The 20039-nt window shown below is 51.6% G+C and overlaps 1 pseudogene; it reads right to left on the minus strand.

Moving 5' to 3' along the window:
* The window catches only part of LOC147703715 (endogenous retrovirus group V member 1 Env polyprotein-like), a 60711-nt pseudogene that overhangs the window by 5736 nt on the left and 34936 nt on the right, over positions 1-20039 (minus strand).

The following is a 20039-nucleotide window of genomic DNA, read 5'->3' on the forward strand; positions in this document are numbered from 1 at the left end:
CCAATGTATGTTCGCTCATACATATTAGTTGACACTGATTGGGTATGTTATTACACCATTTGGTTGGCAATATCAAGGGGCTATAATCGACACTGGTGATGTGGCTTATTAACCCCACGATGTTATATTCATTCTGGGTATGTTGAAGCCTCAGTGATTGCATACAATCTGTAATTAATACATACATTTGGACAGATAAACAGATATACAGGAACAGTTTAAATAAGCAATATATAAAACAGCAAACAATTATCTAATGACTCCTTGATGTTCATACATTATATGGGAAAAATGACATATATATACTGCTTATGCACGTGATGTATAAGGTGATACATAGTTAACTGGTGATACATGTATCTTTATAGAACATGACATCTAATATGTCCAGTATAGTACTAAGTGTATTGACATTATGTTCCATAAATAAAGGATGCAGGATCATCAGGATGTAAATTGAGAGATCGGGTGTTAGGTAGCTGGGTTGAGTGGTCAGTAAATCAGTAAAATCAAAAACAGTATATCTTCCGGACCGCCGGCGACGGCCCTCTCTGAGGTCACCCCCTCCTTTAACCCCCACTCCCTCACTCAGCTCCCCTCCATACCAGAGGAAGACTTTCTCTCCCTACTTAATAAAATTTCATCTGGTTCCCCCACAGATTGTTGCCCCCCTACGATTCTCTGGGCCGCCTTCTCGGCTTGCCCCGCCCCTCCGCTGGCCCTTCTGAACAACTCTCTACTGCTCGGTCAGGTTCCCAGCCAGTTTAAGAACGCTGAGGTGGTCCCTATATTAAAAAAACCCAACGCTGATCCCGGGGTTCTGGGCAATTGCCGCCCCATTTCCCTGCTCCCTTACTTGAGTAAGGTACTTGAGTCTCACGCGACCAGCGTCCTCAGTTCCTTCATCGAAGACTCCAACTTCCTTGATTCCCAGCAAGCCGGGTTCAGACCTGCACACTCGACCGAGGCGGTTATCCTCTCTGTCATGGAGGAACTCCGTAGAGGCGCTGACTCCAACATCAGCCAAGCCTTGGTCCTTCTGGATCTGTCGGCTGCCTTTGACACGGTCGACCACACCATCTTGGTCGACCGTGTCAAAGAAGCGGGCATCGGTGGGACGGCCCTTAACTGGGTCCGTTCCTTTCTGACGGACCGCCACCAATCTGTCCGACTCTCCCAGTTTTCGGCTGACAGGAGGATGCTTACCTGCGGTGTTCCACAGGGTTCGTCCTTGTCACCACTTCTTTTTAACCTGTATCTCACCCCCCTGATCCGTTCCCTCCGGGGTTGGAATGTCTCTGCATTTAATTATGCAGACAACATTCAGCTTGTCTTCAACCTTGACTCCTCTGACGATGCGGCCCAAAATTTCCAATCCACCCTCTGCCATATTAGCAATTGGATGGGCGCCCACCATCTCAAACTTAATCCCGACAAGACGGAGCTTGTTCTTGTCGGAGGCCCATCCAACCCTTGGAACTCCACTTTCTGGCCCCTCTCACTTGCCCCCCCCCCCACCCTGCTGACAAAGTGAAAAGCCTAGGGGTTTACATCTCCCACGATCTCTCTATGAAACATCAGGTCAATGCCACTGTGTCCTCTTGCTTTTTTCAGCTTAGGAAGATCCGAAAAATAGCCCACTTCCTGACCACCGAAGCCCTCACTCTGGCATTGCTGGCCCTAGTCATCTCTCGGATCGACTACGCTAACGCTCTGTATGTAGGAATCCCTCAATATCAGATCAAACGATTGCAGTTGATACAAAACCAGGCAGCTCGCCTAATTTATCATCAACCCAAACATCATCACGTCCACCCTCTGCTCAAAACCCTTCATTGGCTTCCTGTATCAGAGCGCTGCAAGTTCAAACTTGGCTGTCTGACTCATAAATCTTTGGCCGGCATCGGCCCTTCCTTCATCTCTTCCCTCCTACATCGCTATGTCCCCTCCAGGCACCTCCGATCCTCTGACCAAGCACTCCTCCAGGCACCCAGATACAGGCGCAAAAAACATGGAGGTCTCAGATTTTCTTTTCTGGCCCCCTCATTTTGGAACTCTCTCCCATTGGAACTTAGACTCTCTTGCTCCCATCTTCAATTTAGGTCTCTCCTTAAAACCCACCTCTTCCGCAGTGCCTATTCATAGGCTTTTCTCACCCCCCTCTGCCTCCCACCGAATATAGTGAACAGCGCCAAGAAACCGTCCGGTGTATGCTGCGCTTTATAAGTAATTTTTACATTACATTACATTACATTACATTACATTGTCTCCCTCTCACTGTTCCATCGTGTCTCCCCATTCTGTCTAGGGATCAAAGGGGACAGCAACCAGCGACCACAGGAGACGCTCCTCCTAGCAAATTCCATCGTATTGTAATGCTCGGCAGGAGTACCACACTCCAGCTATACGATCAACTTCAAGAGAATCAAAACTATGTTAGCAATTACAAAGGGGGTATTCTAATCTGCTGTAAATCTACTACAAGCACAAGCAACAACCGCAAGTGGCTTCATCAACAGATGGAAAAGCGTCACTACCAGCCTAGCAAACTCCTTTGCCATTTCACCCAAAACAAGATATAGCGCCAAGACACCTCCGGGTATTCGTGCACCTAAAAAGTTATATTAACATAACATAACCTCTCACCTAACATCCAGGGAAGAGGGAAGAATTCCCATCGCCCAGTGGAAACACCTGAAGCAAATCAATAGGGCCATAAACACCATGCTTAGGTCACTGAGACACAAACCTGGGAATTCCTTCAACCAACTACCACTCCGCTAACAAAGAAGCTTGTTCAAAAAATTAAATTGGGATGTCAAGAGAATTCGGGAAAATGAGTTTTGGGCAAAGTTATTTTATGACATCAAGTCAAAAAATAGTACTTGCTTCTGGGGCACGTTAATCAAAATCATGTGCCAATTCCATGGGGTAGTGGTATCTATCTAACATCTCAGAGGAGACTTGGGCAAACTTTCTGAGAGCCCACTTCAATTGTCAAGACTTCTGAACTGCTACAAACCCGACAGAAGATACCCCTATCACAGACATGGATTGCAGAGGGGGCCCTACACCATACTTCCCCCACATAACTGATGGCCATCACCACAACCCCAGTCAATCTCACATAGCCCTAATCAAACGCCAAATTGTTAAATGCAAGAGAGAAGGGACCTGAGCCCCAAAGGCATCCCTACGACACTATACAAGAAAGATGCGGACTATTGAGCAGAGGCTTTAGATCCCCTCTTCTGTGAAATTAGATCATTGGGTAAACTCCCAGGCTCTTGGAAAGGCTCAGTCATCTCTTCAATGTACAAAAGCGGAGACAAATCCTCACCAAAACACTATCACATGATCGCCTTGATCAACAGCAAGGCAAAATACTTTCCAGGCACCCTGCTAAAAGAACTCACAACTTGGGCGTCAACAAATGCAATCATTCCACTTAACCAAACCGGAATTTCCAAAACAACTGGCACAATAACCAACATCTTGGCAAATACACTACTCATAAACAAGGCGCAGTCCTCCAAGTCGCCTCTCCACTTCTGCTTAATTGACTTTCAGGCAGCTTTTGGCAGCATAGATCGGGCAAGGCTCTGGAAGAAACTGGCTAACTGGAACATCCTGCTGGCTTTGCTGGACACGTTATTCCTACTCCACACAGACACCTGGGTGCATTTGAAGCTGTGCGAGTGCACACACCTCTACAGGTGAATCTCAACCACCAAAGGGCTAAAACTGGGTTGTGTGCTCACCCTCACACTATTCATCCTCTACAACTACATGGTGGATCTGACGCATATTCTAAAATCCTACATTTAGCATGACCCCAGGCTGTGGGGCATGACACTATGCAGCCTTCTGTATGCCGATGATGTGGTCCTGGTCAGCCACACACAGGTGGGTCTGCACCACCTTCTCAATGCAATGTAGGCATACACTGCGGAGAGCTCCCTGGAAGTAGACCTTGAGAAGACAAAAACAAGGACCATCAAAAATGGCAGGAAAAAACCCTGCCTGGTACCTTGGGAAACGCATAGATTCAGTTTGCAGTCAACTGCAAATAACTAGGCATAGTTATCAACAATGGGAGCCTATTCGCCACACAGAGAGAAGCCATCAAAAGGAAAGGGCTGGCTTTAGAAGTGATACTGAGGAACCTCAAATCAAAACTGACAGGTCTGACACTGCTCCTTCTCTCCCGGGTAGCTGAAACTAAAATACTACCAACAATCACATATGGCAGGGACGCCCTGAGAGGAAGAGACCCAACAAATGTGTACAGCGCTGTATTCAAGGCATACAGAATCATGCTTAATTTCCCGAACTATTTTTCAAAAGCACAGATTTGGCTGGAGTTCCGCCAAATGAAACAGTCCCTGGCAAGGCAAGGAGCATTCATTGCCTGCTGGTACAAGATCAGTAACGCCGCCCCAAACAATTTAAATCACCTTCTCTGGCAAGGCATGCAGTATACACTATAGTGTGGAAGCTTTGTGGAAGCTCCGTCCACTCTCCGGCCCATCTGCTTCATTGGCTTAGGTTATAAATGCTGCCTTCTGATTGGTTTTTAGCTTGTTAGTCCCTCCCCATGACAGCCATGTCAGGTATTTGTATCCTTCCATGCCTACTGGCCCCTTTACTCGAAACACTATTTTCTTCCCTGTGTCCGCCACGCCCCCTCCCACAGTCTGTGACTTCTCTGCCCCCCTCTCGCCCCCCTTCCCCAAGTGCCGGCCCGCACTCCCCTTTCCAATGCAATAGGTCTCGCTTAAATGCGAGTCCTATTGCATTGCAAATGCTTGTTTAAATTGTGAGCAGTAGCACTATTTTGTCCCTGTGCCTCCCACAACTCCTCCTACCCCTCGCAACTCCTTTTCTTAGCCCTCTGCTCGTGGGTGCACAGCGCTGTTTTCAGTTTGCGGAATCTGTGAGGTGGTAGAGAGATTGAAATGTGTGCACCGCCAGTCTGCCTCCAGGGTGCTGCTCTGGTTGCCTGCTCCACAGAGCTGCTGAACCTGTTCTGCTGAGCAGGCTCACTTTACACATCTATTTGCTGAGTTCGAGAGACCGAGTTATTTTACAATGTGCTCTTGCTTTGTATCTGTTGATTATTATTTTCCTCGTGTTTGCCATCTGAACAGAGTAGAAGCCAGGGGAGAGAAAGTTATCTTGTTGCAGCTCGTTTAATAATGGGCCACTGCTGCCGGCTCTGATTGTCTCATTACACAGGTGATTTACTGCACTTTCTGCCGGCTCGATGCTGCATATTGTTTACTCAGTGCTTGTCAGACACGAACGACACCGACGCGTATACATTTTTAAGCCAGCATGTGTTTTTGAAAAGTAGAATCGCTTTTTGCACTTCACACTCATAAAAAGAAAAAGAATAACACAGATGTATGCCTGAGTGTAAGAAATGGGGGTTATCCAAATCTCCAAGGGGGTAGCATGGAACCAAGCGGGCAGGCCAAACTTCGGAGGACATGTGAAGCATTCACGCAGTACCCACAGTCAACACACCAGGCACACCACAAAAGAGGCAGGACACCAGTTTGAGTTTGAAAAAGATAAGTAGTTTAGTAGTGTTTCCAACCTGCAAGGCAAAAATGCAAAACAGTAGTGTCACAACAGGACGCCAATTGGCGCCAGAGCCAAGTGTATAAAGGGGGAATTATTTACATGGAAAGTAAGGGCTGAGTCTGTAAGTCCAAAGCTGAAAATAAAGAAGAATGTTTACATTGTTATTGAGTAAACCTTGGGTCACAATGGCGGGGCCAACTCAGGCTCTCATCCTTGGTAGTTTCACGCTAACCCACCTCTGTAAAAGAAAACTTCAGGGCATCACCGTAAATCCCAACAAACAGGAACACCTGGATTAAATAAGCACTGGGATATAACCAGGGGCCTGGAATGACACGCCAGGTCAACCTATAGACCAACATTAGGCAGAACACCCAGTACTAACATCAGGGAGGGGCCATACTTCTGGACCAGGAACACCTGTAATAAAACAGCAAGGCTTCCTCTACCATAAACCTAGCGGTATTAAACATCAGGAGGAGCAGGCCTAAATCAAGGGAACATCAGGCAACGGGTAAAAATGTGCATTACATTAGGCATATCACCTGGTTCAGCGTATCAAGCCCTGGCATGAGCAGGTAACATTCAGCAGGCAACCATTTGCACCCCTATACTTCTAGGTTCCCTTAGACATTTCCTTCCTCAGGCTTCCTTAATAACTGGGGACCTCAGGGCAACCCATACAGTAGGAACCCATCTTTGCAATGAGGGGGAATGTGGCTCTCTATCCCAAAATATTCAATAAGGGCAACCGGCTTGCTCCCGAGTTGCCTGGTAGGACAGTTAGGTGCAGGCGATTTAGGGCAGTTCAATCCTTCTCGAGCCCAAGTTGCAGGGGCCTCCTGCCAGACGGGACACCTGCTAAGGTAACACAGTCCCCGGGGGCGGGCACCGGCAATGTACCCCGTTGCCCCCCCTCCACCAACTTAAGACAGGCCCCACTCACCGGCTGCACTTGATGCTCCTCAATCCTGCATAGGCCACTCGGGGCCCGCAAGGCCTCACTCAGGCCTCTGCTGCACAACCGGGGCTCCCTCTCCACTTTGGGGGCCCCACAAAACGCCTCCAGCTGGCTTCGGCCCTCCGCCGGGCTCCTCTCCTTTCTCAGGAACCTTGGGCTCTCCACAACAGGACGCAGGGCTCCTTTCCAGGGGAGGGGGCAGGCACCGGCAATGTGCCTCGAGGCCCCCCCTTCTCTCGGCATCACCCGGGCCTCTCCTCCTTACGGGGGCCCGGGGGGTTCAATGCGGCCAACTTGGGTGCGCGGGGCTCTCTACAGCTCAGAAGAGCCCCGCCAGCAACAGCGCTTCACCGGGCTTCTGAGGCAGGGGCTGGGGCAGGCACCGAACCCGTGCTTCGATGCCCCCTCCTCACGACAGCCGGTCTCCCTCTTCACCCGGGCCCATACTTCCTCACGGGGACCCGGGGCTTCCTTAGGCCAGGGCGGGCTCTCTTTGGGGCACTCACCGGCGGGGTAGGCACTATCGGGGCTCCCTCTTCACCACGGGAGCCCCGCAACACAGCCGGCTAGCTTCTTCCGGCCTCCCTTCGGTTTACCGACTCCATAGGGGCTCCCTCTTCACCACGGGAGCCCCGCCACACCTCCATCAGCTTCGCCCGGGTTCCCTCTGCCTCACGGGAACCCGGGGCTTTTCGGCAGCTTCCGCAGGCTTCTTCCTGGCTTCCCGGCTGGGCAGCCAATCCGTGCGCGGCGGGGGCGCAGCCAATGAGGGGGCCGGACGCCCCCGTCACGTGACGCAGGCCCTGACGGCTTCAGGGCCTAGCGCGGCCCTGACTTCACTCCGGCGGCCCTCTCCTCACTCCGGGGGCAGCCGCAACAGCGCTAGCAGCAGCAGGGGTCCCTCTAAGGTGGCGCCGGGCCGTGGCGGTGATTTTCAACAATCTATCCCCGGCGCAGGGCAGCACCAACACTCCTCGGGCTGCAGCGTTGAGGACGGCCGCAATAAGGGGTAGGCTCCCCTTTATTATTTATTAATCATGCAGCAAACGCGCCACAACGAGGGTAGGCTCCTCCAACGCTATTTCCCCTCACAGTCTCCTCAGCACTATGGCGCTATTCACAGCGCACCGCTGGTTAGGCAGTACAGGGGCTGGTTGACTGAGGCAGGTCAGCGAGACACAGTTCCTCGGGGACACAATCCTCCCCGGGCAGCTCCTCCCAGTCCAGCGCTTCCACAGGGGGCCACAACTTCCTTGGGGTCATCAACCTCCCCAGAATAGCGCTTGCCAGGCAGTACCTCAAAAGGGGCAACAGTTCCTCCAGCCAGCTCCTCACGACCCAGCACTTCCCCAGGGTCACAGCTTCACAAGAGGGGGGTTGACAGTCCCACTCCTCACCTCCTGGGCGCTTCTCCCACTCAGCTCTGGCGTGGTACCTGGATCAAACAGCGTCAGTGACCTGGATAGGGGCCCTCCCTTGTCAGGGGCCCATGGGGACAGCAGAGGGGGGGTTTATAGGGGTGCAGGGCCCAGCTCACAGGCCCATGTGGCGGTAGCACCTCACAGCAGGTCCCCTCTCTTCCTTGTCCCAGCTCTGACTGACTCTCTGGTGGCACTTCCCCCTTACTTATACCCTCTTCTTAGGCAGTGCCAGAACCTGCTAGAATGTTGGCAAAGCTGGCCTAAACTGACTTAAGGGGAGGGGGTGAGCACCCTGGGTGCCAGGCTTTCCCTCCAAAAGATAGGGGTAGCTGGGTAATATTATCTAGACCGCTGACCTATGGCAGTCCAGTGGCAAAACCCATGGCCATGGCATCCATTTTAAACACAGTACCTTTTAGTCAGGTGCATTTTTAAAATGGGGAAATTTACAAGTGCTCACACCATTACATAGCATTACATATTAACAAGGTGTCTCACACCACTCATGGCCTATACAGGTTTAATCCCATGGGGGAGACATCCTAGACAAGGGGGTCAAAAGCGAAAAATGTTGGGGAAAAAGGCCAAGTCCAACACTGAGTAAATGTGCTGCTCCGTTGCAATGAGTAGAGTGGGGGTAATCTCCAGGCATTTGTGCACAACCACAAATAAATACTTTTTATTTATGCTGGTTTATGTAATTAAGTCCCGAAGTTATTGGAGCGTCTTACATGATCACTAGTTACATTACACAAGGGTACATATTTTTTTTACTAGGCACAGGGGGGTTTCGTGATTTGCCCAGGGTCACAGAATGTTGATCCGCCGCCGAGATTCGTACCGTGGTCCCAAGCTCCAAAGCCTGCAGCGCTGGCCATTAGGCCACATACTTTGGTGGGCATTCGCATGTGCTTAAAGATCCCTGCGTCTCCTTCCTACCCATGCGACAGGCCAGAAATGTGGGAAAGGTTAGAGATTTACTCTTGCCAAAAGCATGAGAAAATCCCTTTCCAGTGTGGGAGGACAGAGCAACTCCAAAATTAGTGACGGTGCATTTTTCTCCATGTGGGAAAACAAGCCTCTAGAGAGAGGGTAAAAGGGAAAGGAAGGAAGTAAGACATGTGCAAAGAAAAGAAAGCATTCTCCACCTCCATGCACAATTATACATTGCAAGCGATTGCGCAGGCGAAAATGACTTGTTACATGAGCAGAAAGATATTTACAACTTTCCCCAGAGCTCAGCTAAAAACCTTGGACTGTCACAGTCTGGCAGGCATAACCATGGAAATCTTTGTGAATTCCAAAAATCCAGAAATCTGTATTGACAGTGTTGGAAATCTATGTGTGCATTTTTTAAACCTTTTCTTTGAATGGGGCCACACTATTGCGTAGTTGTAGTGGCAACCGATACCTTTTGATTCAACCCACAAAATATTTATAGTATGTTTACGAATAGGCACCTTTTAGCCTGCACTCTTCATCCATTGGCATGTTGTGCTAGTCACATTTGCCTTTTGCCCACGGGAGCATACAGCATGGGGCAAACGGTGAGCTCACTTTAGCCATTGAATGCAATCATTGTGAGTTACTTCATGTAGCCTGTACACAGCCGATTGAAAAAACAAATAGCCCCTTTTTATGCTTGGGTCTCCTTGGTCAATTTCAGTGTTTCCTATTTTTTTTTCTTTTTAAAAAGAGTTGTTTTTCATTTTCAAGTGTCTTGCAGCTCCGCAGGCACTTCTACCATGCCCGAGCTGTTTCTTGCAGGGTGCTGCCTCCCACAAGGGCACTGTAGGCCAATGTAGGCTTGTTTTAATATGACAACATCAGAACTATTTCCTTTGCTAATGCTTGCTTTATTATGTGTTTACAAATGGGTAAGTCAGGAAGGGTGACCCTGAAATGTGGCAAATAAGGGATATCAAGGCCTACTGGTCAACCACCTAAAGTCATATTACTGATTCTTCTTAAACAAACTTAACGGAAATTTTCGATTTACCACATAACCAGAGCCCACTAATAATGAGGATGACAAACAGCTGCTCGCCTTGTTGGAGACCAAAATCATACAGAACTGTGTGGAACATCTTCACCTCCATCACAAATCCTATGTTATAAACAGGTAGTGGAATTATGAGGGACAAATTATGCGGCAAGGTTGACTAAATTATGTGGGGAGAAAAGGAAAATTATGCTGTATAATGGGGCACAAATTCTTTCAGTATATTACTTCATTATTTTGTCATTTTTACACGTCTTGATTAAGGTTTCCCCTCACTAGTTTTAATACCCAAATAGGAGAATAAGCCACTAAAGGTGACCAGGCAATCTTTCGTATGGCCTATCATTGTGTGGCAATACATGTCGCTGTATTTTCAGCACGGTTTGATCTGTTCGAGATACAAAAAATGTTTTTGCTAAAATCTGCAAATTATGGAGCAGATGCTTGATTGTGTGGTAGATTTAAAACGCTGCAGCTGCAGAATCACTTACTTCCATTGACCCTGGTTATAAGCATCACACGCTCTTTCAAACCCCTCACACATCCACATATTATTCAGGCCTAAGTAAAAACACAACACATCCAACCTACCAACTTACACTTGCCCCGTCATTCCTTGTAAACACACGTGGTTGACATGGCCCAGTACATCGTGGAGGTGCCAGATACTTCCCCCACACATAGTTCTGTTACCTGGGCCTTCTAACAGGCTTTGTTGCTCGGAGCTTAATTTGTACAAAATTAACTGCCGGACCCAAAGTTTTTTATTGCAAACAAAACAGGTGATGGACAGAATGTGGATCAATGTCACACATTCACCCCAGTCCAAAGATCTTAGCCCAAATCCATCGTTTTTTTGCACTCCACACCACCCTGGGTTAGACAATGGCGATATGCAAATCAGCTCTGACCCTGTGCCCCATGGGAACAATCCAGTCCGAACTACAAAAGCCATGTCCTTCCCAGAACGGAATCAAGCATCCGAGGACCGGACCGGTTTCGAGGTAACACCTCTCATCAGCCCTGCTAGCTTGACTCCAGTGGTGTGGAGTGCCTGGGACCCACGTCTGAGCATCCCCAGCGCACTTATGGCGGTAATTGCAAACAAAACAGGTGATGGACAGAATGTGGATCAATGTCACACATTCACCCCAGTCCAAAGATCTGGGCCCAAATCCATCGTTTTTTTTGCACTCCACACCACCCTGGGTTAGACGATGGTGATATGCAAATCAGCTCTGACCCTGTGCCCCATGGGAACAGTCCAGTCCGAACTACAAAAGCCATGTCCTTCCCAGAACGGAATCAAGCATCCGAGGACCGGACCGGTTTCGAGGTAACACCTCTCATCAGCCCGGCTAGCTTGACTCCAGTGGTGTGGAGTGCCTGGGACCCACGTCTGAGCATCCCCAGCGCACTTATGGCGGTAATTGCAAACAAAACAGGTGATGGACAGAATGTGGATCAATGTCACACATTCACCCCAGTCCAAAGATCTGGGCCCAAATCCATCGTTTTTTTGCACTCCACACCACCCTGGGTTAGACAATGGCGATATGCAATCAGCTCTGACCCTGTGCCCCATGGGAACAGTCCAGTCCGAACTACAAAAGCCATGTCCTTCCCAGAACGGAATCAAGCATCTGAGGACCGGACCGGGGTGAATGTGTGACATTGATCCACATTCGGTCCATCACCTGTTTTGTTTGCAAATTCGCCATAAGTGCGCTGGGGATGCTCAGACGTGGGTCCCAGGCACTCCACACCACTGGAGTCAAGCTAGCCGGGCTGATGAGAGGTGTTACCTCGAAACCGGTCCGGTCCTCGGATGCTTGATTCCGTTCTGGGAAGGACATGGCTTTTGTAGTTCGGACTGGACTGTTCCCATGGGGCACAGGGTCAGAGTGAGGTTCCGTGACAATTGTAAGTGGTGTTTTCGACTCGCTCGAATATGGTCGAGTCTGGTATCTATGAATCGCAAATGACGAGTTTAGTGGGTGTACGCGTTTTCGCTGTGCTAACCTAAACCATTCGTCTGTTTCGTGGGTTTCTTTATCTGAACCCACGGGTTCCATTTTAGATATGGCATCCATTTTGTTTCTTGCCCTCAAGTAGCCAGCGAATGGACACTGTTCGCTTCATGACCCTGGGATTCCCAAACTCTTGCGGAAGACACGTGTTCCTTTGAGGATGTCTTTATGACGAGGGGGATGACACTGCAAGGCAGATGGCCCCGCTCGAGGCTCATCTTGCCGTGCCGGTCTATTGTCTCAGTTGTGCATTCATTAGGCACGTCTCCTTTGATCCCTGAAATCGTGTTTCCTAATACCACCCTGTTGGACCCGGCCCATTAGGCAGGTTCACCCCTAGACTTTTTGCGTTTTCCTAGCCTATTTATGGAACCTGGTATTGGTGATTTTAGGCCTCTACGCACTTTTTCACTGTGGTACAGTATAAAGTGCTTGAGCTCTCTGTGGATGAATGGTGAGTGACCTGCCCTCCCATAGGAATGAATGGGGAGTATGTATGCCCATGGTAGTTCCTGATGCGTGGGGAGTGCAGGGGCGAGTTTGGTATGAGAGAACTCGTGAGAATGAATGCTGCAAAATGATGTATGCAGCATGGCTGTGTCTAGTCTAGAAGTCCTACTTTTGGAAGTTGGCATATTTGTGCACGTTGGTGCTAGCGTGTGATTGGCTGGTGAGCCTGGCCCAGAGTGCATGGGCCTGCTTGTGGATTGACTGTCTGGTTTGAGGATGACAGGGGCTGGAGAGCCCAGGAGGTTGTCTGAAGTCAGCCCATGGATGAAAGGCAGCATCTGCTGCCAGGGAAGTGGGAGGAGATGGCACCTGATAGTGAAGGGCTGTTCCTGTGTAACTACAAAGCTGGCTCCACCTCCCGCTGGGCGACTGACACCTCTGTCCCTGATACTGAAGGGGACTTCCCTCTAAACCAGTCCAGCTGGTTCTCACACTGCCTGCTTCAAAGGACTTCAAAGAACTTCAAAGGTTTTGCACTGTATAAAAAGGGGTTGTATCCCCTTCCAAATTGTTCTTGTTTCTGACTTGAATCTGCCAGGGGCATGCTGCTGCTGGGGCTCAGGGGAATCCCTGGGTCCTGCCCAGCTCCTGGACCTCTGATGGACTTTCCTGGACTCCTGGGGGACCCCTCTGCCTTGCTGGGCTGAGGGGGGGACTTTGCTTGCCCCTTGGAATCTCTGGGACCTTGTTGCAGCATGGAGGAGCTGCATTTGCCTGCAGGAAGCGCTGTGCTTCCCCCGGAGCGCCTGGGAGCGCTCTGCCTGTTTTCTGGCGCTGTAGAGAATTTTATTTGGATTATAGCGCTGAGGAGCGCTTTGGCCGCCCTGGCGAGTGCCCACCTCGCTTATTGTTAATTTTGTCCGACTTTGGATGCCCACGCCGTGATTGCCGCTGCCCGGGGCCAGGACGAGGACCAGGAGCTGCGGTAGCGAAGATCGAAGCCGCCGCGCTCCTATTGGCCCAGCGAGACGAGCCCCTCCAGTAACGCCGCGCTGGGATTGGCCCAGCGCCGCCGCGTCATCGCCGAGGCCGCGCCCTGATTGGCTGACGGCTCGGCATCTCCCAGGGGCTGGTCCCGGGAGCCGCGCTGTCATTGGCTGGCTCCCGGGCGTGTTTTGAAGATGGCCGGGGAGAGGAGTGAAGATGGCGCTGTATGGCCGCAGGTCGGCCGGGCTCCCGTGAGCTGAGGGAGCCCGGCGGCATTGGAGGAGAGAGGCGGAGAGACGTGGCGGGGGCGCGAGGCACATTGACGGTGCCTGCCCCCACCGCGAGCGAGGAAGAGCCGCCGCCCGGAGGAGCCCGCCGGTGAGTCTGGGCTGGGGCAGGGCGAGGCAGAGAAGAGGGGAGGGGCGCCGGGACACGTCGTCGGTGTCCGCCCCTCCCGAAGCGCGAGCTCGCGCTCGATGCATTGAAGCCACGAAGGCTTCAAGGGCGGCCCCAGATGGCAGTGGGCCGCCCCAACGTCACGCTCCTGGTGCATATGAAGCCACGAGGGCTTCAAGGGCGGCCCCGGTTGGCAGCGGGTCGCCCCAACGCGTGTAGAGCCCCGAGAGGCTCCTTGCCCCTAACGTGTGTTCAGAGCCATGGAGGCTCTAAGGGGGCAGATTTGTTTTATGGGCCCAGAGAGGCTCGGGGGCCATTTCCGTGACATCGAGCCCCAGAGGGGGCTCCAACGACCCCATAGATGTTCTACGAGCCTGCTAGGCTCAGAGGGGGTATTTCGCTGAGAGAGCCTGCATGGCTCAGAGGGGCCATATGTGTTTTTAAGAGCCTGTGTGGCTCCAACGTTTGACCAGTGTTGGCCAGAGCCTGTGTGGCTCCAACGTGCACAGTGTATGTGTCCCAGAGCCTGTGTGGCTCCAGCATGGCGCAGTTTGCGCCCAAGGGTCAGTGAGGACCCTGTCGCAGTTTATTTTATTGCGATGCCCAGGTGCCCAGCACTTTGTGGGCACCTGCCACGTTTAGGCTTTTTGTACTTTGGACTGGCGCTGCATGGCAGCGCGCCCTGACTTTGGACCCAGGGCATCTTTGCCCCACAAGGCCAGTTGGCCTAGGGACTGCCACAGGTAGTGGCTTATGTAGTGTAGGCGCAATGTGATTTCTATGCTTTTAAATAGTTATTGCTTGTGTGAGTTTTTGCGCTATTGATTCTTAGCACCTCTGAATGTTTATGCATTATGTGTCTTCCTTTCCATGCGCTGCACCTCTGAATGTTTAGTCATCATGTGTCTTCTTGCGCTGCACCCCTGACTGTAGTTTATTGCATCATGTGCTCTATTCTTACTCCTCTGAATGTAGGTTATTGCATCATGGGTAATGTGTCCTTTTCCTAGACCCCTAAATGCTGAGTGATACTTAGGTGGTTGTCTTTTCTACTCCTCTGAATGTAGGTTTATTGCATCATGAGTAATGTATTCTTTCTTAGACCCCTAATGCTGTGTGATACTTAGGTGGTTCTTCTTTCTTAGTACAGGTGGTCCTAGTAAGGTCCTGGTTCCTGTTACCAGTGGTTACTGGTTGTTATCTTTGTGATTACCATTTTATGTTTTACTATTTCATTCTAGAAGTGATTTTATATTCTACATTTTATCTAGAAGTGCGATATCTGAATATGACAGTGGCCCTTGTGGCCCTGTCTTGTGTACATAATCCCTGTGAATATTGCCTGTGCCAGTTGGCACAATGTATATGTGTGATTTTATCTGATGTGTTTTTACAATACAAAAGTTATTTTTATAATAACCTTGTGTGGAGTCTCTTCTGTGGTGTGCCTAGTATGTTGTTGCTGTTGTGCGCTGGCGCAAATGCTTTACACATTGCCTCCGAGTTTAGCCTTACTGCTTGAGCCAAGCTACCAAGGGGGTGAGCAGAGGTTATCTTGGCGTGTGACTTCCTTGCCCTGACTAGAATGGTGGTTTCTGCCTGGCTATGGCGTCAGCCTTAGCCTACCAGAAATAGCCAGTTCTAACATTGTTGGTCAGCAGTGCGGATTTTGGACTTGTGTTTGCGCAGTGCCATAGCGACAACTGGCTACATTACAAAACTCTGCAATTGTTTTTTTCAGATAGTCACATGTTTGGGATTATTGTTTTTGATTTTTTTCCTCAAAGAGTGTCATTTTCAAATGTGTTTCTGCGCTTTATGTTTAGTGGCAGATGAGAGAAAGTGACAGGGCGGGACGCCATTAGAGGGGGGAGGTTCCCATAGATTAGGAATCCCTTGCTGGGTCCCTTGTCCAATCCCAAATCCTGTCCCTGTGTGGGTAGATGGAAGAGAGGGAGTGTGAGGAGAAATGACTAGCTCAGGAGGGTGGTTGTTCCCTGAGTGTAGTGTGTGTGTCTGGATTCCCCAGTGTGGTAGGATCCAGTGGTGGCAGCTTTAATGTGTCCAGTGTGTTAATTCCCATTCCCCGCTCCCAGAGTTTGGTACCTGTGTCACGTGTGGTCAGGTTGAGTGATCAGGGGTGGTAGTAACTGCCTTACCAGTCTGAGGGGGGGAGTGTGCGAATGAGTGATGTGCTGAACTGGAGGAGTTGGTGTGAGTTTTCTTTTTGTTAAAGAGCTTGCATGAGAGGTGTACCTCTGGTGGTGTGCAGGAGGTCCTGCAGAGGCACTGGACAAGAAGGTGGATGTCTGGCGGTGTGCTAGATGTCTTGCAGAGGCATTAGGGAGTGGTTCCAAAAGGAGTGGCTTGTGTATCTGATGATCCTATAAAGGGGAAGAGGTTCATGTGCAACCCAGCTTGGTCCCAGTAGTATGGTAGGGGTGTAGGGGCTCACGCCCTGTCTCAGTGGAGGCGGAGTGAGTGTGGGACGGTGTGTCCCACGTTGGCCTGAAACCCTATCTCAGGGCCTGGAGGGTTCCTTAAGGGAGCGCCAGGTCAGGGGTCTAAGCTGTACATAGGTCATTTGAGGAGGATCTTCCTGTGTCTAGAGGACGGGGAGTGTCTGTAACCAGAACTCCGGCGGTCCTAGTGTTGGGCAGTACCGCTCCTAAGTGGAGGGTGCAGAAGTCCTGGCTCGCTGAGCATTTGACCGTCTAGAGTGCTTGACCATTTGTGGGGCCTCTGGAGGTCGTTCCCCGAGGAGGGGGGAAAGCCGGGTTGGGGTGTGGCCTGACCTGATAGGGAGTACTGGAGGAGAATGTGTCGCTGATACGCCGCTGGCGTGTGCTCTGTCTAGCCTGAGACATACTGATACTGGAAGGGGGTGCAGAGGGACGGTGTCCTTACTTCTGACCCCGGTGTAACCTGAGGGTTTAGATCTTAGGTTGGGAGATTAGGAAACTTCTAGGTCAAGAGGAATCTCTACCAAAGTGGATCAGCTGAAGAGACTGAGGGGGCTGCCCTTGCTGTGTGTTCTGGGGCTCACCTGCAGTTTGTTGTTTTCACCAAGGTAGAGGAAAGGGGGCTTTGCTGTGTGCTGTGTCCCCCCACCTGCTTGAAGAGGGACTGTGCTGTGTGCTTTGTACCTCAGAAGTAGAATAGTTTCCAGGTGGTAGACCAGTGATGGAGTGAGGTCCTGATCTGGTAGGAGAATTGTGTTCTGGTGAAGTGCTTTTCTGTGAGGGTGCGGAAACCCAGAAGTAGAGGTAGGGTGGGGCATTCTTTCCCGTGACCTCTGGTCAGCCTGAGGGTATGGTCCCTAGGTTGTTGGATCAGTGGTGGTTGTAGCTACACTGAGAGAGAGAGTGGAGCATGGCTATTGTATGCCAGGGGTTACTACCCCCCACTCTGTGGATTAGTTAGGACCTGTGATTTGGATGGCCTATGGCCTGGTCTTGGCTGTGGATGACTAGTGTGTACCAGTGGGGTACCCTAGTTGAGTCAGAGAGTTATTATTTGGAGGAAACCAGGTAGGTTCAGAGTGGCGAAAAACTGGACGGTGTCCCTGCTGTGCGAGGCCGTGTCCGTGGTTTTGTCGCCCAAAGCAGTGAAGCCCATCAGTGGTGTGATTGGTCTACCCTGCGTTTTGGCTGGAAGGGGGTTGTGTTGGACCCGGCCCATTAGGCAGGTTCACCCCTAGACTTTTTGCGTTTTCCTAGCCTATTTATGGAACCTGGTATTGGTGATTTTAGGCCTCTGCGCACTTTTTCACTGTGGTACAGTATAAAGTGCTTGAGCTCTCTGTGGATGAATGGTGAGTGACCTGCCCTCCCATAGGAATGAATGGGGAGTATGTATGCCCATGGTAGTTCCTGATGCGTGGGGAGTGCAGGGGCGAGTTTGGTATGAGAGAACTCGTGAGAATGAATGCTGCAAAATGATGTATGCAGCATGGCTGTGTCTAGTCTAGAAGTCCTACTTTTGGAAGTTGGCATATTTGTGCACGTTGGTGCTAGCGTGTGATTGGCTGGTGAGCCTGGCCCAGAGTGCATGGGCCTGCTTGTGGATTGACTGTCTGGTTTGAGGATGACAGGGGCTGGAGAGCCCAGGAGGTTGTCTGAAGTCAGCCCATGGATGAAAGGCAGCATCTGCTGCCAGGGAAGTGGGAGGAGATGGCACCTGATAGTGAAGGGCTGTTCCTGTGTAACTACAAAGCTGGCTCCACCTCCCGCTGGGCGACTGACACCTCTGTCCCTGATACTGAAGGGGACTTCCCTCTAAACCAGTCCAGCTGGTTCTCACACTGCCTGCTTCAAAGGACTTCAAAGAACTTCAAAGGTTTTGCACTGTATAAAAAGGGGTTGTATCCCCTTCCAAATTGTTCTTGTTTCTGACTTGAATCTGCCAGGGGCATGCTGCTGCTGGGGCTCAGGGGAATCCCTGGGTCCTGCCCAGCTCCTGGACCTCTGATGGACTTTCCTGGACTCCTGGGGGACCCCTCTGCCTTGCTGGGCTGAGGGGGGGACTTTGCTTGCCCCTTGGAATCTCTGGGACCTTGTTGCAGCATGGAGGAGCTGCATTTGCCTGCAGGAAGCGCTGTGCTTCCCCCGGAGCGCCTGGGAGCGCTCTGCCTGTTTTCTGGCGCTGTAGAGAATTTTATTTGGATTATAGCGCTGAGGAGCGCTTTGGCCGCCCTGGCGAGTGCCCACCTCGCTTATTGTTAATTTTGTCCGACTTTGGCTGCCCACGCCGTGATTGCCGCTGCCCGGGGCCAGGACGAGGACCAGGAGCTGCGGTAGCGAAGATCGAAGCCGCCGCGCTCCTATTGGCCCAGCGAGACGAGCCCCTCCAGTAACGCCGCGCTGGGATTGGCCCAGCGCCGCCGCGTCATCGCCGAGGCCGCGCCCTGATTGGCTGACGGCTCGGCATCTCCCAGGGGCTGGTCCCGGGAGCCGCGCTGTCATTGGCTGGCTCCCGGGCGTGTTTTGAAGATGGCCGGGGAGAGGAGTGAAGATGGCGCTGTATGGCCGCAGGTCGGCCGGGCTCCCGTGAGCTGAGGGAGCCCGGCGGCATTGGAGGAGAGAGGCGGAGAGACGCGGCGGGGGCGCGAGGCACATTGACGGTGCCTGCCCCCACCGCGAGCGAGGAAGAGCCGCCGCCCGGAGGAGCCCGCCGGTGAGTCTGGGCTGGGGCAGGGCGAGGCAGAGAAGAGGGGAGGGGCGCCGGGACACGTCGTCGGTGTCCGCCCCTCCCAAAGCGCGAGCTCGCGCTCGATGCATTGAAGCCACGAAGGCTTCAAGGGCGGCCCCAGATGGCAGTGGGCCGCCCCAACGTCACGCTCCTGGTGCATATGAAGCCACGAGGGCTTCAAGGGCGGCCCCGGTTGGCAGCGGGTCGCCCCAACGCGTGTAGAGCCCCGAGAGGCTCCTTGCCCCTAACGTGTGTTCAGAGCCATGGAGGCTCTAAGGGGGCAGATTTGTTTTATGGGCCCAGAGAGGCTCGGGGGCCATTTCCGTGACATCGAGCCCCAGAGGGGGCTCCAACGACCCCATAGATGTTCTACGAGCCTGCTAGGCTCAGAGGGGGTATTTCGCTGAGAGAGCCTGCATGGCTCAGAGGGGCCATATGTGTTTTTAAGAGCCTGTGTGGCTCCAACGTTTGACCAGTGTTGGCCAGAGCCTGTGTGGCTCCAACGTGCACAGTGTATGTGTCCCAGAGCCTGTGTGGCTCCAGCATGGCGCAGTTTGCGCCCAAGGGTCAGTGAGGACCCTGTCGCAGTTTATTTTATTGCGATGCCCAGGTGCCCAGCACTTTGTGGGCACCTGCCACGTTTAGGCTTTTTGTACTTTGGACTGGCGCTGCATGGCAGCGCGCCCTGACTTTGGACCCAGGGCATCTTTGCCCCACAAGGCCAGTTGGCCTAGGGACTGCCACAGGTAGTGGCTTATGTAGTGTAGGCGCAATGTGATTTCTATGCTTTTAAATAGTTATTGCTTGTGTGAGTTTTTGCGCTATTGATTCTTAGCACCTCTGAATGTTTATGCATTATGTGTCTTCCTTTCCATGCGCTGCACCTCTGAATGTTTAGTCATCATGTGTCTTCTTGCGCTGCACCCCTGACTGTAGTTTATTGCATCATGTGCTCTATTCTTACTCCTCTGAATGTAGGTTATTGCATCATGGGTAATGTGTCCTTTTCCTAG

This window comes from Lissotriton vulgaris, chromosome 7, assembly GCF_964263255.1.
Source record: "Lissotriton vulgaris chromosome 7, aLisVul1.2, whole genome shotgun sequence".
Lineage (NCBI taxonomy): Eukaryota > Metazoa > Chordata > Amphibia > Caudata > Salamandridae > Lissotriton > Lissotriton vulgaris.